This window comes from Cydia fagiglandana, chromosome 12 (assembly GCF_963556715.1).
Source record: "Cydia fagiglandana chromosome 12, ilCydFagi1.1, whole genome shotgun sequence".
NCBI classification, from domain to species: domain Eukaryota; kingdom Metazoa; phylum Arthropoda; class Insecta; order Lepidoptera; family Tortricidae; genus Cydia; species Cydia fagiglandana.
This window is the reverse complement of record NC_085943.1, coordinates 10,633,958-10,658,897: the sequence shown is the minus strand read 5'-3', so window position 1 is coordinate 10,658,897 and position 24,940 is coordinate 10,633,958. Positions and strand designations below refer to the sequence as shown.

The window sequence follows — 24,940 nt, the reverse complement described above, 5'->3', positions numbered from 1 at the left end:
CGTTTTAACTTGAGGGAACCATTTATTTGCGTTTAGTCCCGATACTAGGCTTGTCTTATATTATGCAAACGAGTTTTCATTCGGGATTTGCGCTGAAATGGAGAACTTCGGGGGAAAATACTGCGTAAGTATAAAGATTTCAATGATGGTAGCCGTGTGTATTTAGGCTTGCAGATTAAGCTTTACGATTATAATGAAAAGACCAGATAAATCTGATTCCTATTTAGATCTGATATCTTCATCTGGATCTGGGCTTCTGGTACGGTCCTTTCCCCAACTTAAATACCCAAGGTGCCATACTAATTGTATAGAAAAAAAGTAAGTACTTATGTTAGGAAACCGACTACAATTACTTTTGTGGTTAATGCGAGTTCATAGACCAAATATAAAATTCTGAAAGCTGATACTTTACAATACCGGAATACTTTATAATGAACTGAATTATACACGGTGTAACATGAGTAAACCGAATAATTTTAACAGCGTATTCCTGATCATATTTAGAGACAAAAATGTCGTATAAACTTTTTTGAAATTCGCCTAGTTTCAGAGATATTATTAATTAAAAAAAAAACAAATTTTTATTGTTACATAGTGTAAAAGGCCTTTTTGATGGTGATGTTGCTGCTATGGGACGTAGTCTAAATATCCTTATTGATATTTATTTATTGTTTTTTTGACTTGTTTTTGTACCATATATATGAATAAAATGTACTTATTGATAGATGTCAAAAAGTGACAAGTTACACTTTGCAAAAAGTAGGTGCTACGAAAAAAAAATGTAAAAATCAATTTTAAGTGACATGTTTACCTATAACATTTATTTTTTATGTACAAATACATTCAAAAAATTGAAAAAACGGATCAAAAAAAATTTTTTTTTTTGGCGAAATTGACCTAAACTCATATTACATTTTTTACTTCTTTTGACCTCAGAAATGCGTGGTTAAAATTATTCGGTTTCCTCATGTTACACCGTGTATACTCGTAACAATAGATACTTTACCTACTTTCTACCTTTTTGGGCATCAGTTCCAACATCTTGTAAAAATACTTGAGCGTTGATTAATTTTATCCCCCCCTTTAATTTACGTTGAGAATGAAACTGAGTGAAAATGAAATGAGTAAAAGTATAAATCAAGCAGGCACTTAATAAAAAAGTTACTTTATCAATATGGTCGGGTTCAAATAATTTCTCGCACTTTTCTTAAAATTTCTAGCTTATTTGCAAAGGGAATTGGAAATCTACACTGAAGTGTAATAAAAACGTGTACCTATCTATATTGGATCGCAAAGTATAACCTGTTAAGATTGCTCTCGAGTGTAATTCAGTGGCTTTAGTAGGTATATATTGAAGTACCTACTATTTGGTTTCAAACTTTTAATAAGATCTGCGCTGCTGATGGTCGTTCGATTATCTTTCTGGCTTTTAAAACGCAACTCGATCGTTCGCCGAGGTCTTTTTTGGAACTATGTTTGAAATATCATTTCATTTTATATTTGCGCCTATGTTAAGTAGCTCTTCGTAACAAAAAGAACTGTAATACTAATCCCAATAGGAGGTAAAAAATCGGCTATGGGTTCGAAGGTTACAGCAATTGATTTTGTATTTTTTTTTAAATTATGTATGGGCTTACTCATGGCCACAGACTAGCCGGGGCGTAGACGTGGCCTACGCTACGATGGAGCGAGCTCGCCCAGAAGGTGCCTGTTCACTCTTGATTTGAAGGTTACCGGTTGTTGATTAGATAAATTTATTTATTTCTTATTGAAATTACATGATATTTAACAATGACACAATGTTTCCAAATAACATGAACTCACATAATGATCGTCAGATGATGCCTGCGCCAGCGGAGTGGAAAGACTAAACGCCATCGCAACGCGACCAAAAAAAAAAGAATCAAGAGGATCAAAATATCCTTGTATACTCAAGAATCCTTTTAATAAAAATTAACAACGCCAATTTAAAGAATCCTTGCAACGAAATAAAAACTCAATTTATAAATTTCCACAAACTCGAAGTTTGTTTGAACAAGTTCAGTAGCTTAATTACATGGTAACCGAGTTTAAGAACAATCGTAGGGACGTAACAAGGGATTTCAATCATGGAACAATGTTATCGTTTCAACAAAGTTGAGGACTCGAAGTTAAAAGATTATCCCGAAACAAGGAGCTATCCGATATTTACACGTCCCTACGATTGTCTTATTTTCGCTCCAGTGCCTCTCTTTCGTACCCTGACTTTAAGCTACTTAACTATAGGTACGAGCGATACGCGATATGAAAAAAAAGTAAAGTAAGAGAAATAATCAGATTTCCCGTGAAATTGGTACATCTTTGCCACAAAAAGGGTTTAAATTGAACTCTCTTCGTTTGAGCACCAAAATATCTGGAGTGGAATGGCTGCTTTCACCCGGGTTAAACACTAAAAATGCTTCATAAATATTTGTAGTTGCTAAACTGAGATTGTTTTTAGTAAGCTGTAGAAAATGTCTTCAATTTTGAAAATTAGGCATTGTTCAATGTTCAATGTATGCCTCACTGCTACGAGCTACGACGAATATCTAAATTGGAAATATTGGAATTAGGTACATAATACTCGTACCAATAGCGTCAATTAGGTAAATAAGCATGGGGGCGGATTAATATCTACCCCCACACTTTGGCCTTATTGACCCTACACCTACGCTGTCTGGATGACTACAGAAATTGACTGAAAAAGCCTTTCGAACACGAAAAGAAAACATTATTTGCTTCATCTGTACATTTCTTTACCGCAATTTCCACCATATTGTGTCCCATTGCTATTCTCCAAGCGAATGCTTGAGAAAATAATTGCTCCGAGCGTGTCTCCGGGCAAACCGACAACTATACAACGCAACTGACCATTAGACGACCTTATTGCTACGCTTATAAGGTCTACGATTGGTTAGTTATGTGCTATTGTACACACAACTGGTAAACCGAGCACTTCAGTCAACGCAACTGACCGTTCGTCAACCTTAGACCAACGACTTTAAGGTTTAAAATTAGTCAGTCGTGTTCTGTTAGTACGCACGACCGGGAAGTCAAGAACACTGACCATTTGTCAATCTTATTCCCTCCACATAAGGTCCACAATTAATTAGTTACGTACACACGAGTCCCTCAGCTCTAGGCATTCCCAGTTGTCCTATTTCGAAGAGGCAATCTCCGTCGCCGTAGTGTTATTGAGTTTGCGTTGCTCTTTATCGTTAAGGTTAAAGTGTGAACATTCGCTGGAATGGTTGTAGATATCTGTATTAATTGTATGGCAGGGTGGGCCTAAAAGGTCTGCGAATAAATGGTTTAATAATGTTCAGAAAAATCGGCGGATTTTGATACATTTTTCTTAGAATTTCATCTTAAAACTTGTAAGAAGGTTTTAACATGCCTATAAGGATAAAGTAAGAAAACTAGACTAAAAGTCCATTTATTTTATGATGTGTGCAGAAAAAAAGTCTCTGACGACAAAATAAATTTCCTCCGAAATCAAAAGTTGGTTTAGTTTCGAATTTACCCGATTCTATGTATAACTTATACAAAATCTCCAGTGGCGGACATGTTAACCCAGCATTATCATAGTGATTCAAATGATATGAATGTTTATATATTATGTACCTACATATTATATTACAAATTATTCGATTGAACAAGGGTTTTGTGAAATTCCCTTCGCTGATAATCTATTTGAAGATTAATTAATCAGCGTCAGTATTTAAAAGGAAATGAAACTAGAAATCAAGGTTGTATTGGTTTTCGCAACATATATTGTTAATTAACTAGGTGTTTACTTGTTATTCGCCTATTCCATGTAGAACACTATCTGATGAGTTGGTAGTTGGAGGGTCGAATGGAGATCAAGTGAAACGAGACATTACCGAAGATATGTAGATATTAAGTTATGTTCTCGGTATCCAAGTATAAAGAGAGAGCAAGTAAATCTAAACATAACATAGTTATAGGCTATTATTGCTTACATGCTATTTATACAATTACGTGCGTCGCATATTTATGTTGCAGACAGTAACGTATACTTACTGTTATTATGTTAACTTAGGCATAATATATGTAGTATAACTACTTGTAATAGGCGCTGAAACGACCTCTAAGTATGTAAATAATGTTATTAGAACTTTAAAATATGCGATTGAATAAAAGTCATCAAAACTTAGATTTGGCCAAAAAAGGCTGTCAGATATTTTAATTTATTTTAGTACATTTTAAAATACCTACTTCTAAGTAATAAAAAGTGATTTCGTAAATCTCTTTAAGTAAATTCGCTTTATAGTATTTCTATTAAAATCTAAATTAAACTTGTCACTGCGATAAAACAATCCGATTCATTTAAAAATCGTATCTAAATAGTGCTTCATCCTTTTAGCTGTTTAGTTTTAATAACTTCCCGCCCCGGCTTCGCACGCAAACCTTCCTCAAGAACCACTCTATCAATAGGTGAAAACCGCATGAAAATCCGTTCAGTTGTTTTTGAGTTTATCGCGATCATACAAACACAAACAGACGTGGCGATGGACTTTGTTTTATAAGATGTAGTAATTCGATGAAACGAATGGTAACATTCCATTTCTAACCGCAGCTGCACTACCGGTACTGAACGCGTCGCTGTCATTGTCAATTTCCATAGTAAAATGAACAGTAGTGCAGCTGTCGTTGGAAATGGACTGTCACCTTAAAGCTTGAACATTTGTCATAAAAACATACCTGGTTATTATTTCCAAACATAATTAGTATGGATGAAGAGGTAAAGTGGGCAATAAAAAGTTGTTGTTAGGGAGCGCTTAAGGTAGATAATAATGGCGGGCGCGGACATTGGAGTCAAAAAACTTGTACCTGCCGAGACCTACCGAAGGCCGACAGCCTAATCTATTTTTACTGAGCCGAAATTAGGGTTACCAGACAGAAATTTTAGAAGTCCTTATTAGATTTCTGATTATTAGTGAGACTTCTTAAATGACGAGGATTGTTTAAGAAGTCTCAAAAATAAGCCTGATAAACTAAGTTGGTCATTTTATATATCAAGAAAACAAAACCAAAAGGCTTCACAGGAAGTATTTCTGACAAACAAACCAACGTTCGTAACAGTTATAAAAAATCCTGAAGTTTGCTAATCCTACTACATAGTAGTAGTATTTTTTTTACGTTTCTTATTTTCGCTAAACATCGATTAATGGCCGACATTCACGATGTCGGAAAACAATCTGATTCTGAAATCCTCAACGTAGAAAAAAACACGTAAATAGGTTAAATAAGCCTGATGAAAACCTGACATGGACATGACTGAGTTTTGGTAATTTTGTCACAATACGTGGCCGAAATATGCGATAGCACTTTTGAAATCCGTATCTGATAACCCTAGTTCCGGTTTTAATTGTTTGGGCGTCTGTCTGTGTTAATAGGATTGCGACCGTAGAGACACGCGTGAACCATATTCAATATGAATTATAAAATATATACTAAAGTGTATATAAAAATTAAGGATAGTCGATAGTGGTGTCGTAGTTATATCTAATTAGCTATTTTACACTCTTTAGAAACTTCTCAGGGAGTTCGCGCGCAATTTTCTCAGCGAGTAAATATGAAGTTAATTAAGTTTATGAAACGGAAGAGCGTTGGTTCCCTTCCGATGAAACCGGCCAAGAAACGCGAGGGAAACAGAAAGTATCGGCTGGCTACGTAATAAGGTCGGGGAAAAAGTTTTTCCTGGTTTGATCCTCTGAAGTATTCATTTAGTTGGATGTTGACTAGGGCATTCAGATGATAGAATAATGTGATATGTTATCACATTATAACATTCGCATGGTTGTCAATATTATTTTTAAGGTAAATATTTGAAAGAAAAAAGAAACAAGATATATTTAATCTCTCGTCATATGGGACTGACCACATCTCGGTCAAAATCGTAGCAAATTGTTTTATGAGGACAGCAGTACAGTCGCCACCAGATACATTGGAGCGGCCAAGGTGCTCACATACATCTCATCACGCCTCTATTGTCATGGCGTTAGGTGCGTGTTCGGATATTTTTGAGCATCTTGGCCGCTTCGATATATCTGATGGACTGTTCAGCACACAATCGGTCGTTTTGTATGTGGAGATCCATGGGCCATGGCGGCTATGGCAAAGGCCAGTGTCCAGCAGGCTATGTCAATCGGCTCAAATGATGACGAACTAAAAGTTAGAAACAGAACAAAATGTACAGATGTAGTCCACCCACAAGATGGACAGACGACCTTGTTAAGGTCGTCGGAAGAAGCTGGATGCGGGTCGCTTCCAACCGGCACGTATGGAGGTCCAAGGGGGAGGCCTATGTTCAGCAGTGGACGTCTTATGGCTGAGATGATGATGATGATAGGTGCACAATTATTTTCTATGGTATTTTCACGCAAACGTACGAACGTGTACGAACTCTTTTAGTCAGTCTCGGTACAAAAAGTACTGACGATGACTGAAGTAGCATGACAAATACGATCGTTTCCGAGAAAATACGATGGAAAACAATTATGCACCACATCTGTAGATTCTGTCAAAACAGCTTACAATTTTCACTACGCAGATATGAGTAAATAGTTATTTTATAAAGGTAAATTATTAAAACATAAATCAGATACCTACTGAAACAATATTTGTTTGTTAACCTATTTTACTTTATTACAGGTACGTTTATTGAATGCTGAATGGATGGATATTCGCTTTCAACTGACGTGGTGAGACTATGTAAATATGAAAATGCCTATTATTTTGAAGTAAATTAATATTTCACGTTATGTATATATTCGTAGAACAAATCCTTTCATATGAAATAATCAGCAGCACAAAACACCCGCGTATATTTACGTCGAAAATTTAATTTGAAATCGCAGTTTGAGTAGCCAGAATAAACATTCAATTCTATTCTCTTTCGGACCCTTCAACCAAAAATTAAGTGAAAACAATTTTTTTTCGAAACTATAATGCATGCAGAATACTAGGAAAAAAACCGAGAGAGCAAAGAGCATTATTATTTTTACTGCCGCGTCACGCCCGTGACCAGTTTCGCGGTTCTTTCGCATCCTCGCACTTGTCCGGGTTTTTAATCAGATTATATTAATATGGTAATGGATGATAAAATGATTAATGAAAATGAAATTCCACCTGGCTGGTAAATTGCACAGGTAGATAAAAAGCCTTTCTGTTTATCACAACCATATTGTGTTCAGCTGCAGTGCAGTAAAGTTCCAATAATCTACAGTGGCGGCGGGCCCTTAGTATGCTCACCGATCGTGAGAGCGCGGTAGGTCCACTTTTATAATAAGTTCATTTCAAACGATCTTCCCTCTTCTTCTACCCTGAAGCTGCGCTACCTGTCTCACTCGTCCTTTTTTGTTTTTTATTCTCATTTGTCTGCTAGTTACGAGTCCGTTCTTGTTGTTTTGAGTAATGAAAATATAATCCGATAATGTTCAAATTTAGTGAATGGGATGAATAGTCGCTGTCGGGTCTAATTGGAATTGCAGGTATTAGAGATAATGGTTTCTAGCTTTCGATGTTAATCTGGAAATAGATTTTACATCGGATTTAGTGTTCAGTCAATAGAAGCTGATAGCTTTTGAGCAAATCACTTCAATCATGGTTTGTTAATTGTAGAGTTGAATGTAGTTTTACTCGTATTTATTATTTATTTTGAAATAAGTAATTAAGTTTAAAGAGAGGTCTAGTTTCTAGAATGGAATCACGTTTTACGTTCATGTTTTTTTCGCAATCAGACCAATTCCTTTGTCAATTCAAAATAATGTTTGAATTGGTCTCGAATTGGTTCTTGGACGTTATTTTGGTAAATTTTATTGTTCATTTCAGTCTATTATTCGTGATTAGATAGGAATAAATATGTTTTATGTAATTTAAAGTTGACTGTTAAGTATAAAAAAAAGTTTATTTCATAGGAAAAAGACAGTAGAAAGACAAATAAATAACTTAAGATAACTTTAACTTTGACTGTTAAGTTAAAGTTATCTACACTCTCACTTGACCAAACTACCAACCTTCAATTATTAATTCCTTAATTGGGAATGATCTCCAAATATTCACGTAATTACAATAGTACCTACAGTTTTGACACTTTCGATACCTACCAAAAAACTCTAGTCAAAACTCTGAATGTAATGCTTATATACTTTTTTGATATTGATAACACCAGGAAATATTAATGTTTCCGTCTTTAGATAACTTAATATCTAAGCGGTTCAAACATTAAGAAGCCCAAACTCAAGTAACCACAACATTGAACGTGAAACGGGCGTTGTAAAAATGACAGCTCATGTAAATTCACTCACAATAACTTGCCAAATAAGAATCATTATTAAACCGCGCTCGGATTAAGCACGGTTGTGACGGATCCCGAGGTCACGATACACTGGCTCCTGTCACGTCCGTGTACTATACTGGCTCGCACCGCCTCGGAACACGCTTGCAGTTCAAAAGCTTTAATCCAGGAAGTTGGTTACGTTTGTCAGTTACGAAGTTGCGAGACAGCTTTATACAGCATTTCCACTTTTGTCTCAGAAACCTCTCTAGCTCCAGGTAATATGAACTTTATTACATCACTTTAAAGTTTACTTCACGCTAGCATGGCGGGAAGATACGAGATTTATAAAACAGCGAGGAGTTTGTTCAGGCCCTAACTTCGAAGCCTAAATTATTCACAGCTCGAATTGAAAACGTACGTTTAACTCGGGTTAAAAGTTTTGACGGACTTATGGCTGTATTGGATTGGTATGCAGTTGTTTTGAATACAGCGAACTGATATACATGGAAGTATTCTGTCCGCTCAGTTATGACCCAACGTAAACTATTCGATTGTAGGCGGTGCTTACAAACTATTCGATTCGCAACTTCAGTTCGTCCGAGATGACAGTCAGTGACGGATGGCCAAATTGATTTATAAAAACAACGTTTTTTTTTAATTAAAAATGTCTTCATGTGTCTTGAAGTGGTGCAGAAGTTATTTTAGTTCATACCAAGGATAGTGGAATCACTTTTCACTTGTAGTAAACAGATAACTTCAGTAAAATTTGGAATAAACATGACGATTTGTTTTCAATACTACCGTGCTAAGCTAAAACGTAACAACTGCATACGACTTTCATAACAACATACGACTTTTTAAATTGCGAGGATAATAGGGATGGTGTTATGCCAAATGAAGTAGACTATTTTATTAACTTGTACTTGGTTTAGGTATTTTCTATATAATTATAAATGTAGTAGGTAATGAATTCTTTCTTACAGATTTGTATTTTCCTTTTTTATTTCATGAGACGGAGCTGTAAAAAAACTACCTCATTCTTTCAAATTCATAATCATATTTGATATTATCATTTTACATTACTTTCCATTCTGATTCCCACAAGATGCTATTCGCAGAGAACTATGGAAAAAAGCTGTCCAATTATAGAGACATGAAATTAAGTGGATGCCTGGAAAGATATCTAGAATATGTTCTATTCATGAGATATAACTCGTGGGATAATCATACCCGGTCTCCTATATGTAGATACACTTCCACTGAATTAATTTAACAAATACACACATTATCTGAAAATGTTGATCATTCGAATCCACCCTCTACCGTCACATATATGTAGGTTCTCTCTCAAGCCATTTCCGTCAGTATAAAAGAGCGGCAAATTTAGAAAATGTAAGCGCGCGAATGGGTGGGGTCCCATACAAAATTTTAATTTTGCACCTTTTTCTACTGACAAACTTGCTTGACCGGCTATATACATATAAAATATTTCCATTGGAACTGAAAGTGGGGATTTATTGTGACTCCGCCTATTCAAATATTTTTGACCCGATTCGTGTACCCATGTAAATTTTGCAGGCTGTATAGCCAGTCCGAATTCTAAGATCAAGTTTACCATACATTTACAATGGCGTACTTGATCTTAGAAAAACGGACAGACTATACCTGAACGTGACTTCGCACTGCCATACAAATTTATAATAAAATATACAAAATACTTATTATAGCGGAATACATTTATACAACAATGATATATACTTGGTCAAGCAGATCTTGTCAGTAGAAAAAGGCGGCAAATTTGAAAAATGTAGGCGCGAAGGGATAGCGTCTCATACAAAATTTGAATTTCGCGCCTTTTTCTACTGACAAGATTTGCTTGACCATCTATATTTACTTATGTTGAGTTAGTCTGTCATTTCATAACAACATTTTAACTAGTTATCTTTTAATCTGCATTAAATTATAATACGTGAATTATTTGACTGGTTCTTCAATGTATGGCATAAACCTATCCCTGTCCAAGTCAGTCAGTCAATCAAATGTGAACCGCAAACTCTCAGCGGCCAGTACGTACAGCAAGAAGGTTATTAGCGGATTAATGTCGCTGATTGGTAGTTATTGACATTATATGCATTTCATCTACACTTAGCTATGTATAGTGATGTGCCGTTCCCGGGAAAATTCCCTTGGTGGGAAAATTCCCGGAAACGTTCCCGGGAAAATTCCCATATGAAGGGAAAGTAGGGGAATTTTGAAATGGCGCATAGATATACTATTTTATTATCAGAAATTCAGTCAACACTTAGCATCTTAAACTTTGAAAAAAAACATTATAAACTGTATCTCATTCGCCTACGTAAATTCCCTATACTCCCGGGAAATTTTCCCTTTCTTCCCGGGAAATTTCCCATTCTTCCTGGGAATTTTCCCGTAGTTGCTGGGAATAATTACTCGGCCAAAATACATTTTTTTAAATAATACGCCATTATTCAACAAAATCAATACAAATCATCACTGTTTAATCAGGGTCAAAATAAGTTAGGTACTAATAAGAATGGTGGAGTTCCGTAAACTTTTTACCAAGAAACTCTTCTACATACGAGTGTTAAGGACGGGTTCTTGTGAATGTTTTTGCATTACATTATCAAAATATCCAATAAAATAATCTGTAGCCATAATTTTTTGGAGATTTTTTTTTTATATTTATCTATTTCTACGGAGAAAATTTCGAAATGATCTGACTTCGCATTCAGGTACATCGGGGGCTTAAAGTGATGCCATATATTTTTTTTGAAACATCTCAAGTGTCGAATGTTGTAAGCAAATCCACTTTCCAAGTGTTTTTTGGAAAGCCACTTTGCATTTTACGGTTTTTGGCTACTTTATTTTACTAAACGCAAACGCACTTGTCGTTACAGCTAGCTTTAATGAAAATTGTAATACACTTAATCTATTTCAATATTCCCCTGTTTGGGGAATATTCCCGGGAACACGGGAAATTTCCCAGGAATTTCCCATATGGGAATATTCCTTGTTCCCGGGAAATTCCCACGGCTCATCACTAGCTATGTACCATTAGTGTAATAAAGATGACTATTATTTTGTTTACCAGCTTTGATTACAGGCTCTGTAAACGCGTCGTCTTATTTAAATGTAGGCGTAATTTTGTATGTGTGCTAATTTGGCCCGAGAATTTGAACGGTAATGTTCCTAAAGGCGGTTTCCATACTAAATATATGCGTTCACTGTTTGAATAGCAACATGAAGTTTGAATAGAATGATATTTTAGCTGTCTATGCAGTCCGTCCATCATATGGGTAGACACTGACCACGCTTACTTTGCATAAAATTGGCAGATAGATTGCATACATATCCCTATAAGCTCTATCTTGGCATGAATAGGAAAAAGTTCATGATCTTTGAAATCTACTCTCTCAGTTAGGTAATATCTCAGTACAATAATGCATTAATGTTAAATAATATATACAGAAAATAAAAAAAGGTACGAAAATAATAAAATTGATCTATAGACCTATAGGGGTCATCCATTAATTACATCACACGTTTAGGGGGAGGGAGGGGGTCAAGAAAATGTGACATAATGTGACATGGGGGAGGGGGGAGACACAAACTTTGTGACGTCACTTTAACTTCATCAGTAACCGAAAATTTATTTAAATTATTTTATTCGCTGTACATTTAAATAACAAGTTTTTAAAACGATAATCGTTTTTATTCGTTTAATTTTCTTTCTTAAGCAGTTTTGGGTTATAAAATTACTAATATTTATATCGTCAAAAATATTATGATAAAATATTAATAATACTTAGGTACTTACTTAATTCGATTTGGCGATTTCGTAGAAAAAATGTGACGTCACACTAGGGGGGAGGGGTTTGCCAAATGTGACCAAGTGTGACAAGGAGGGGGGGAGGGGTCAAAAAACCTAGAAATTCGTGTGACGTAATTAATGGATGACCCCATAGTTAGGGGTATTCCTTTAATTTTCGTTTCATTGATGATTAAGATCATTTTACTCTGCTATACGTTTGCGTACATTGTAAGCTTATAAAAATAACCGGAACTTTTAAACTCACCATTTAAATCTAAAATCTTCCCTTCGGCACGACATGCGAAAAATAATAAAATAGGTACCACAAACATTTTAAAGCCTTCAAACATTTTCATTTCTTTTCACTCATTTACATAACGCAGGCCAACTAATTATGAAAAGTTGCTAGATTACCTACAACTACATCGTGCATGACGAAAATCAAATGAAAGTTACCGCAAATCGGCCGCACACGGTCTTATACGAGCAATCCATTATGTTCCCAATGACACGCCGCTTGTCATATACCGGGTATTAAGGCATGTTCATAACGGCATGCGACATTGTCTACCACCTAAGGGGTCATCCATTAATTACGTCACACGTTTAGGGGGAGGGAGGCGGTCAAGAAAATGTGACATATTGTGACATGGGGGAGGGGGGACACACAAACTTTGTGACGTCACTTTAACTTCATCAGTAACCGAAAATTTATTTAAATTATTTAGTTCGCTGTACATTTAAATAACAAGTTTTTAAAACGAAAATAGTTTTTAATCGTTTAATTTTCTATCCTAAGCAGTTTTGGGTTATAAAATTACTAATATTTATATCGTCAAAAATATTTTGATAAAATATTAATAATACTTAGGTACCTACTTACTTAATTCGATTTGGCGATTTCGTAGAAAACATGTGACGTCACACTAGGGGGGGAGGGGTTTGCCCAATGTGACCAAGTGTGACAAGGGGGGGAGGGGTCAAAAAACCTAGAAATTGGTGTGACGTAATTAATGGATGACCCCTAATGGGTAGTTCAAAAACGTGGAATACAGGGTGATTTCGGGGTCGTGGAGCAAGAGAGCCAGACATCATACAGAATCCAAAGATGACCCTAATGATGTTGTTCATTATTGTTTATCACCAATAATGATGATTATTTTCCAGATGACAAGTGGGAAAACACATTTTTGCGTACAATTTGGTGACCCTACTCAATGTGACGTCTTGTCGCTTTCCATACGGAGCGTATGTCAAAAGTCATAGGGTGACCATAATTACTTAGTAAAACATTAATTTTACTTGAAAAATAAGAATAATTAAAGTGATCATCTTTTAATCAAATACTACCGTATGATAATGTAAATGTTAAAAATAAAGAATTTTGAAAGAAAAAAAAAACACGACCCAGTAATCAGCCTGTATTATATTATACCAAATTACTTTTTGATTTAATAATACGGTTTGATTGCGTAACTGTAGGTACTCGTACGCCCGAAAACGACCAGTGCCCGCTGCCCGTACCATGACCAGAGCTCGGCAGGGGTGAGCCATTTTGACGTCACTTATTATGTCAAGTGTAGATATAAATATAGATGAGGGTTTATTTAAACAAGAAATACATGTAATATAAACAAAAAAAAACAATTATAAACTAAAATTACTTGCTTACTATTTGGCAAATGTCGCAAGTTCTGTGCTATTAGGGCCGCTGGTACAGACGGACTGCAATCCGACTGCAACTTGTATGGGAATTGCACGCCGACGTTGCAGTTGGCGTGCAGTCGGCGTGCTGTTCCCATACAAGTTGCAGTCGGATTGCAGTCCGTCTGTATCGGCCCTTATATGTGGGGAAATCGCGAAACAACGAATTTCAGATACAAAAATACCACATTTCTAATAGCTTCTCAATGTACAGTCGAGTTCACAAATATCTTTGCAAGCCAACGTTCCAAAAATATACTTCCATTACACGACCTTATTGTCACTGTCATACTGTCACTGTCACTGTCAACTTTAATATACTTACCTAAGTCCATAAATTGCTTAAGACATAACGGATCGGATATGTCAGTGTCAAAAGTGACGTTTCTTCAACCAAAAAAGTCCCTACACACTGACAGATCGTTATCGTATTGCTGTGACATTTTATAAGCGTTGTTCGAATTGGGCTGTTTAACTCTACTGATTTTGTATAAAGATGAAAACCTGCAATTGGCATACGTACCTATAACACGTATAACTAACTAGTTAGTGCGCCTGCGATACACTGATTATAATAAAATAAAATAAGTGTCATTTTTAAAGTTTTCGAATACGCGCCGGGAAGCATAGATACTAGAGATGCACCGGATATCCGGTTACTATTCGGTATCCGGCGTATCCGTCCATTATTTTACTATACGGCCGGATACCGGATAGTAACATTGCTTGATTTCGGAGTAAACAAATTGGATTTAAGAAACAGACACGGTCATAATCGTACTTGTTTATTATTTTAAAACAATTTAATTATTCTACTGACTTGCACGCGCCTTCATTTCGAACCTAGAAATGAGTCCGCGCGAACGTTTACTAGGAAACAAGTCAAACCTGCAGAATGCGCACCTGAAAAACCGAAATGTAGGTATAGCTCCGCCGGCCGAATATCCGGCGGCCGGATACCGGATATTCGGCCAGTGTCCAGGCCGGATACTCGGTATCCGGTATCCGGCCAAACAACTATCCGTTGCATCTCTAATAGATACAGTAGCACCGGAGTCTATGAAATGTGAGGTAAATTAATTTACTCTACTCGCTGCGACTTCTAACTTAGAATTAATTATGTATGAAACTTAGACTATTTGTTCGTATAAATTTAAGTGCTGTAGAGTGCAGAAATATTTGAATGGATGTGTGGGTTAATATCATCTTTATAATAAAATATAAAAGATTTTTTTTTATTATTATTAATGGGCTTACTCATGGCCACAGACTAGCCGAGGCGTAGACGTGGCCTACGATGTAGCGAGCTCGCCCAGAAGGTGCCTGTTCACTCTTGATTTGAAGGTTGCCGGGTTATAAGAACACGGAAATATAGACGCCCGGCAAGAAATTCCATTCCAGATTACATTGAAAAGACCTTATTGTTATTGTTATACTGTGCTTTACACGTCTACCTAATTATTATTACGACATTCTTACAGAAACTGTCACTGCTGTATAGGTAGAAAGACGTAAAAACAATAGTAATACGTGTTATTGGCAATGACAGATGGCGAGCAGGGGTAAATTCTATACATTTCCGAGAAAAGAGAATATCGTTTGAGGGTTATCGATGGAGGTTATTATGCAGTGCTAAGGATAAGTAATTACTTGGAACTTGCAATTGTGGTTAATATCATCATCATCATCATCATCTCAGCCATAAGACGTCCACTGCTGAACATAGGCCTCCCCCTTTTTTGGGGGGTGAATGCCATAATCGCCACGCTTGGCAGGCGGGTTGGCGATCGCAGTCGAGTACTTACACCGAATTTGAGGGACGCTGCTGCCCGTCCACCGGTGGTCTTGGACGTGGTTTAAGGACATACCCGGGTCCTGGACGCAGTTTAAGGACATACCCGGGTCCCGGGTCCGGGTGGTTAATATGCATACATACTTATTACTTAACGACTTACATGTCGCAAGATTTTCAATTAAGGAAAATTAATAATATGAGGTCAACATAACCCCTCTATCTAAAAAAAAACTTTGTCTAGGTATATCTTGACCCGGGGCCTGGCAACTGTACATGGGTGGAGGTTAGAGTAAAAATAAATACCGTAGAATTTGATTCGTGGGATTTAATTGGCAGATTGGATCAACGATTTTTAAACTGTAGGTTGGTAAGAAGCTTTAGTATTGTAACGCGAGCTTAAGAATTTAATGATGGTATTAAATATCTTAAGAACGGGTCACTCGCGTATTTTAAGTCGAAAAACGCTCACTACCCGCGCGCGCAACGCGTATTTTAAGGCGAAACGTGTGATATTTAATATGTCTGTATCTCACGGAAGTTTTGTAAATTTAATGATGTAAATATTTATTTAGTTTCATTTCTTTGCTTACTTTCCTTTTAAGCGAAGTGATTACTCGCGGCTAGGAAAGTGTATCTTTACCTCATAAACCAGTAATTTATTTTATACATGCTGAAATACATTAGGTTAATTTAATAGATTATCTGCTCCAGGAAGCGCGGTTTAATTTACCGCTCTGGCTCGTAATCTTAGCGTGCAGCTGGTTTGCATGAAAATTATTCAGCGAGTCGCGTTATACGTCGTCAAAAGACTGCAGTTGCAGACCCGCATGACGACGTAATGGAGATATATTTTACCGTGGGTACAGTGTAGTGGCTTCAGGGAGTTGTTTATTGTCTTAGGCGACGAAAAGTGACAGGCCGTAACGACGCTGTGTGAAACAACGCTTATAATTCTAGACTCCAACGGACTGAGAGTAATATTCGGATTCAAACTGCACCAGATTTACTGCTGCAGTAGGTTGCTTTGTTGAATTTTTGCAGTACACATTTGCTGCAGTAATGTTGATCCGCAAACTCCGCAAAGTATTGTAGGTAGAACTGGGAACTAAATGTTTTGCAGTAGCGTTAACAATGCCATGCAGGGTCGCCATGTAAGGCGTACAGTATACATTACTTAATAGGTAAAATATAATACTGATAACATATGTTTATTGGTCAAACACAACTTACAGACTAACTCGATTACATGATTGATTCATAGCTTGTATTACAAGTGCATACTTAATCTCTACACAATTACACATACACCACACATAAATCCAAATGTTACCTTTAGAGAGTAAATATCGCTCTCGTGGACGCTGCAGGTAACATTGCAACAATATCGCTGCTACAGTCGTCATCTGAATGTTACCTTTATCTCACAATAGGCCGAACGATAGTGAAGTGACTTCATGGTTGATAAAACACGAATAGTTCTCTACTTTCACGATCGCTTAGACACGTCTGTGTCTTTGACAAGAAAAAAAAACTTAAATCGAAACACAGACACAGATTTTTAACAAGTCGTCCTGTATACAGGTTAAAAGAAAAAGATTACCCCTTTATACGGATAAGGGATCAATCAGAAAATAAAGCGTCGTAGCCCTTAACTTTGGGACCTTCGTGTAATGTGTATGTTTACAAACGAGACGTGAACCTAATTGCTGTGACCCAAATCTGCTTGGACGGAGTTTGACCTAACGACCTATGTTGTGGGCAGGTATTTAACGTCACTACTATTTATAAAGAATCTAGATGTGTCAGATTTGGTTTTTTTTTATCTACGTATTTTAAAAGGAACCTTTATCAAACGGGACATGTCAGCTCCGTTGGGCCTCTACATTACCTACATCACACACACATTACATTACATTATCTGGTTTCAATAAATGTTATACTAGTTATTATAGTCAGATTTGGTTGCACTTCAAAATGGAGATATTGGCGAAGTCATGTCAAGAATATTATTTTTGTTTTTGCCAATTAATGGTGTTTAAAGTGAAATATTGATAGCTTTATAATCAAGTTGTTAGGTATAATATAAACTTAAGTTCTAATTTAGGTTTTGCCTTATTAGTTTATTTGATTAGTTTAGTTATATTCGGATTTAATTCTTAGGTGTTTTTTATTTTTGTATCTGTATGTGTTTGTACCTTACATTAAATAGGTATAGTTTTATTAAAGAATCTTATATAATTGTTTATATACCTAATCAACTTTCATCATCTAATCTAATCAATTCAGCATATTTCTTCATTGAGAATGTTATTGAGCAGCATAAATACACAAAAAAAAAGCAACGGGAGATAAACAAGTGTCAATTGCATTCATGTCAATTTCCCGCCGTTTGCAAATAATAAAAATTGAATCTGCTATATTATTAACAACGTGTTGGTTGTTTTTGAGTTGAGATTAAAAAAAAACCGGTGTTTTTTTATTCACTTTATCAGTTTTAATGGATACTGGAAAATCGGAACGCCTGTATTACATGCGATTTTACAAGAGTGGTTGAAATATCTATTGTATAAGAACTCGTTGAATCAGTTCAATCACATCATATACCTATATTTGGAGGTTCTCCCTGGAATGCGGCTCTTTAGGGTTCTTCAAGCCACTCAAAATATTAACACTTGGAGTTCCGAGATCAAACAAAACAACGTTTGCGGTTCTTTGAGATTCCTAAGTCTACCGCGGTTGGCTCTTCTCAAAAATTTGCCGACCACTGATTAACAGTTGTTCTAAACTGTCAAAATGTTGTTCTAACTGACAGGCCGATACCGTCCGGCGGACTGTTAATCAGTGGGCCCCTTTGGCCCAGTTGCAGCATCGGCGATTAATCTCCAGAGACCTGAAGCAGCTTCCTAACAAAGCTGAATAGATTCACCCAGTTTACGACATTTATTGCCCTATTATCGGTCCATCCACCATCATGTCCATCTAACTCGTACTGATGTATTGGTGCGATAGAGAGGTGCGATCAAGTTCACACAGTCGCTAACGTAAATGTCAAATCCCAACCCGTGGTAGCCGTGCTTTACACTGCAGCGGTATCATGGTCGCATTTTTACCACCTGTCATGCCATGCGTCACTTTCGCACTTACATATGTGATAGAACGTGACAGGCATGGTGACAAATGATAAAGAACCCTACTGAATGTGATATTTAATCTCTGCCCTCCACCTGCCCTCATTTATGTTATTTAATTTTAATATTTTATGTGTAATGTTTTTAGCGGAAGCAGTTATAAAGTTGACCCAAAATTTTTTTATTAAGCTATGAGCTTCATCACATATGTTCCTTAAGTAATTCTAAGCATTTCCAGCCTGGGAGGCAATAAGAAATGTGTGTCTACTCGGATTTGTAATGGATTCAAACTTTCAACCCCTTTTTAACCCTGTTAGGGGATGAATTTTACAAAACGCTGAAATTACTTTTCCTGTCTTTTAATAATATCCCCAAATACAAAGATTCAAGTCCCGCGTTCGAAAAATTTTTTGATATCCATACAAACTTTCAACCCCTTTTTCACCACCTTAGGGGATGAATTTTCAAAAACGCTGAAATTAGTTTTCTTGTATTTTAATAATATATCGTTTTACGAAGTTTCAAATTCCTAGCTTAAAATAAAACTTGAACCCCATACAAACTTTCACCCCCTTTTTAACCCCCTTAGGGGTTGAATTTCTCAAAATCGCTCCTTATCTCTTGTACACTTTATAAATGTAATCTAGTGTGCAAATTTCAACTTTCTATCTTTTGTAGTTTCGGCTCCGCGTAGCAAAAATCTCCAACCAAAATTTTCACCTTTTTACGTTTTTCTTGTAAAATTACTATGAAACTGAAAAAAAACAAATATCAGCAATGAATTCTACGTGTTTGGTTTATACGAAAATGATACCAAACTTGCCCTAGTACCCACCAGGATCAGAATAGATTTTTTTTAAAGATGACGGGTGGCGGCCGTCTTTGTACCCCACCCTCCCCCCCATTTCAGGCTAGAAATGCTTAGAATTACTCAAATATCAGATGTGATGAAGCTCATAGCTTAATAAAAAAATTTTGGGTCATGTATGGCAGCGTTACATAACTGATTCCAGTATTTAACGCGAATCGACCTCAATGCCCCTTTTCGTTTTGTACAACACATGTCACTATATTATTAATATATCTAATTACTGAAAATTGTATAACCCAATTAGAATACATAATTATACCTACCTTCTCTCAGATTCCAACTTTCCAAGTTTTTTATAATTTCTTAGTGGTTATTTTATTCATTCAAACTTATGCTCAACAAGCATGTGCATCTTGATGTGGCCTCATACAACTCGGGACAGCAACTATGTGTGGCCGAAAGCTAGGATACACAATACACACAATGGGATGTAACAATGAGAACACAATACAGGGTGATTCAGGAGACGTGAGCAGGACTAACACTGCGCATTTCGTAAAATATAAGCAACTGTTTCGTATCAGTATTAGTGAGGTTAACGTTAATTTTCTAGTCGTGTTGAAAAAAAAAAGTTGTTAATTTATTTACGACATGCATGGTCACCCTAAAATTAGAATACTAAACTACCGATATTCTGTGTCAAATTGAATGTCATCACTGTCATCACGGTCTGATTACTTTTGAAAACTCGTATCTCACTCAAGTTTGACAGTTTATTTTCTTCATAATCAAAATGCTGTCATTACAGTTAGAGGTTTTATGTTTATTAAGTAATTAGGTATTGTAGGGTGACTATGATTGTAGAGAATTAAATTTGCCCTCACCAAAAAGTTAAAAAATAGGAAAAAGTGTGGTTGTTTCACCTAAATACGACGGTGGTCGATCAATTATCAGTTACTGAGTGTGCAGGATTAGTCCTGCTCACGTCTCATGAATCATCCTGTATATAAAAATCTACTGCGGGCTAGTATGTGCGCTTATAACCAACTACAAATATTACACACTCTTGAGCAATGAAAAAGGGTCACTGAAATGAAATGAAATGTGTTTATTTTGCTTAACATTATGTACAGATAAGTTGGTAGAGTTAATTATATTATGTCCAGATAATGTCAATACCTTATACTAGTAGGCATGCAAAATATTTTAAAAACCTATTTACATTATATTACAATAAATTACATAATCAATTACAATAACATTAAATAAAAATAACAACAATTAATAATAAATAAAATGTCACAATATTAATAAAAATCTACGTTTAAATATTCCTTAATGCTATAAAAATTGTGCTCGCTTAAAAATATTATAATTTCTTTTCTAAATTTAATAAGTGGCATGTCTCTTAAGGATTGTGGCAGTTTATTATATATTAATGTATGTCATCCCATCGACATTATTTCGATAAAGAGCCAAATTGCTTTTTGTACCGAGAAGTTTGTTCAACCGATTAGCTCTAGCATTTGGATTTACTTGAGCTATAAAGGTAAAGTATATTAGAAGAACCAGGGTCCTGGTCTCCAGCAGAATAAGTGGAACAGATAGTCAACGCCAGTTCTGGGTAGAATCAATATATTTTCTATTCAAACATATTCAAATATTGACATTACATTAGACAGTAATAGGTTTATAATATATTCTGCCAGTGCAGTACATATGCAACCTCCAATACGCCCTCTTAAACTATTACGGACATACATAATTACTTCTGTACTTGTCTGTACTCGGTACATAAAATAAAATTTATATGCTAAACTATCGTGCCTGACTGTACACAAACATAAAAATCCGCCAACAAATTAAATCGCATAAAAAGCGAAAACTAGAAAATTATTCTATTACCTAACACAAAATATTTAAAAACATATAACACATTATAATATCAAACACCTAACTACTACTCTAATCCGCCCTCTTAATAGGATAATTTGACAGGGATAAATCCTTCAAAAAACCTTTTAACTTCGGGCCAGAAACACTTTTAGTTAAGATGTCCGCTATCATTTTATCTGTTGACATATACCGTATTTGAACCTTATTAGCCAGTACACACTCACGGATAAAATGATACTTAATATCAATGTGTTTTGTCCTATTATGCATCATTTTGTTGGCTGCAATTTTATGTGCCGACTGATTGTCATTAAAAATGACTACAGGTTTACTCTCTACAGTAGTCAAACTGTTCAGTAAACTACGCAAATATAATGCTTCCTTTGAAGCTTGGCTCAGCCCAACGTACTCTGCCTCTGTAGAGCTCAATGATACTGTCGCCTGTTTTTTGCTTTCCCAGGCAACAATATTGGAGCCTAACTTGAAAATTAACCCCGTGAAGGATTTGCGATCGAGTGCGCCACCCCAATCTGCATCTACATAGCCACGTAAGTCTAAGTCACCTGTTTTTCGAAAAGTGAGACACACGTTAGACGTACCTTTTAAATACCTTAAGACCCGTTTCGCGCACTTAAAGTGTATTTCATCATAACATGAATTAAATTGAGACAGTACACTTACGGCGTGTGCAATGTCTGGTCGCGTATTACAGGCTAAATAATTTAGACATCCTATCAAATTTTGGTATGGTAGGTGGCATTGGGAATCAGTCGATCTCTCTAATTTCATTCCTACTTCCATTGGAGTAGTTACCGGCTTAGCTTCTGTCATGTTAAAGTCCCTCAAGCAGTCCAAAATAAACTGTTCCTGATCGAGATGGATAAGTCCCTTCTCTCGTCTCAGTCTCATGCCTAAAACATGTCTAGCCGCGCCTAAGTCCTTCACCTTAAACTTGTCAAGCAAACCTGATTTTAATCTTTGCTTTTCCTGTTCACAATTGCCAAATATAAAAAGATCATCAACATAGATCACGACAATTAACTTCTTGTTACCTTTAAGCTGTTTTTGATACAAACACGGTTCTATTTTTGATTGTACAAAGCCTAAATTTAACATTTCACTGTCCAACTCTTTGAACCAAGCATTTGAGGCTTGTTTCAAACCATACAGAGATCGCTGCAGCTTACATACCTTGGTTTCTTGACCTTTGGCGACTGCTCCTTTCGGCTGAAGCATGTAAATATCCTCTTTTATCTTCCCGTATAAAAATGCAGTCGTGACATCCCATTGGTCAATAAACCAATCGTATTCAGCAGCTAGCGAGAACAATAATCGTAGAGTAGAGCTTCTAACTACCGGAGAGTAGGTCTCCGTATAATCTACACCACATACCTGTGTGAACCCTTTCGCTACGAGTCTAGCCTTGTACTTCGTTACCTTGCCGTCGCTATCTTTCTTGATCTTGAACACCCATTTGCATTGGATTGGCTTCTTATCAGCTGGTAGATCCACTAACGTCCAGGTCTGGTTCTCTTTCAGTGACGTAAGTTCATCATCTATAGCTTTCTGCCATAATTCGCTGTCCGGTCTCGCCAGTGCTTCCTCTATGGTGACAGGATCTCCATCAAGATTGCTCTCTTTGGCATACATGACATTGCAACCGTACCGATCAACTTGTCTGCGTTCTCTCTGAGGATACCTCCTTTCTGATAGGCCAGGTATTATCACTTCGCCATTAGTGACCACCTCATCAGGTACGTGCTCATGCTCAGGTACATCAGGTTCAGGTCCTTCTATGTTCTCGTCTACAGCGTCAACAAACTCATTCTCGTGCGCTTCCGATACTTCAGGAACACTCGTGGATCCATTTAATAAACAGGTCTGACTATCAGAGTCCGTATCCAGGTTAATGACGACTTCTGACGACTTCTTGACGTTGTCTTTTTGAAGAAACACATTCTCTAAAAATTTTACGTCTCTCGCAGTTGTCACTTCACCCGTCTTTGGATTCATCAGACGATAACCTTTCTGATTGTCTGGATATCCTATGAAAATCATTGGTTCTGTCTTCATATCCAATTTACGTCTCTTTTGTTTTGGTATAAGTCTATAAGCCAAACAACCAAATGTTCTCAGATGACTGACATCCACGTCTTTTCCAGTCCAAAGCTTTTCAGGCACTGCATTATTCAAAGCTTTCGTGGGGCTCCTGTTCTTCAAATAAACAACAGTATTAACAGCCTCCGCCCAATATTTTTTGCTCAGGTTCGATTCTGACAGTAGTGTTCTTGCTTTTTCGATGATCGTACGATTGGCTCTCTCGACAACAGAATTCTGCTCAGGCGTGTAGGGTACAGTCGTCTGGTGTTTTATTCCTGCAGACTTCAAAAAAACATTAAATTGTGCATTACAGTACTCTCCACCTCCATCCGATCTCAAGATTTTAATCGATTTACTCGTCTCATTCTCTACTTCCGCCTTATATTCACGGAACTTATCGAAAGTTTGACTTTTATTTTTCAAAAAATAAACATGAGTCTTTCGAGTATAATCGTCGATAAAAAGCAGAACATACCTCGAACCTCCGAACGACGGCTCTTCCATGGGTCCGCATAAATCAGTATGAACGATTTGCAGAACATCCGTGGCTCTCGTACCTTTGTTTTTAAAGGGACTCTTGCACGTCTTTCCTTCAATACAGGGAATACATGGTTCGCACAAATCTGTGCTCTTAAATTGCATACCGGTCACTATGTTTTTCATTTTCAACATATAATTTCGGGATAAATGGGCCAAGCGCTTATGCCAAACGTTAGAAATGTTTTCATTTTGTTTTGACAGTGTCAAATAAACAACGTTGTTTTTCTTTTCTGTCAACTCGTAAATGCCATCGACTTCTTTACAACTTGCAATAGTTCGGTTCTTCTTTTGAATTACGCAACCTTTTTCGTCGAATATTACTTTACATTTCTTCTTGGTTAAGTCACTTACCGAAATTAAATTCATGGACAAATCGGGAACATGCATAACGTTTTCTAAGTTTAATTTTTCGTTTTCGCTAACTTGGGGCTCAGCGTTCCCCCGTCCTTTTACTGATAATTTCTCACCGTTTGCTACCGATATTTTCATGCTGCCTCTTTCAGGTTTATAAGACAACAACTTACTCTTGTCGTGGGTAAGGTGGTTAGAGCACCCACTGTCAAGATACCACTTATCTTTGTCAATCGCCTCCTTAGTGTTCAGGCACACATTCGCGGTCTTGGTACGCTCCTTGCATTCGGACGCCTTATGTCCTTGTTCGTGGCACCTGTAGCACTTATAAACAAACTTCTGCTTACGATCGTTAGGTTTAGGTGTAGATCTGGCATCGTTTCGTGCTTTACGTGTCACTAACGCTTGCTCGTAGTCCGTGTTCAACTTGCTCTGACGACCTCCTTCTTGCAACAATTTC

The 24,940-nt window shown here is 36.6% G+C and overlaps 1 protein-coding gene and 1 long non-coding RNA gene across 3 annotated transcripts in view; one reads left to right on the top strand and one right to left on the bottom strand.

The window, feature by feature from the left end:
- Positions 1 to 24,940, top strand: part of LOC134669553 (furin-like protease 1) — a 352,565-nt gene that overhangs the window by 37,912 nt on the left and 289,713 nt on the right. The window lies entirely within an intron of this gene.
- On the bottom strand, positions 23,828 to 24,331 carry LOC134669242 (uncharacterized). Its single transcript, XR_010098882.1, has 2 exons — positions 24,065 to 24,331; positions 23,828 to 23,871 (listed from the first exon to the last, which is right to left on the bottom strand). It is a non-coding gene; the product is annotated as an uncharacterized LOC134669242 (long non-coding RNA).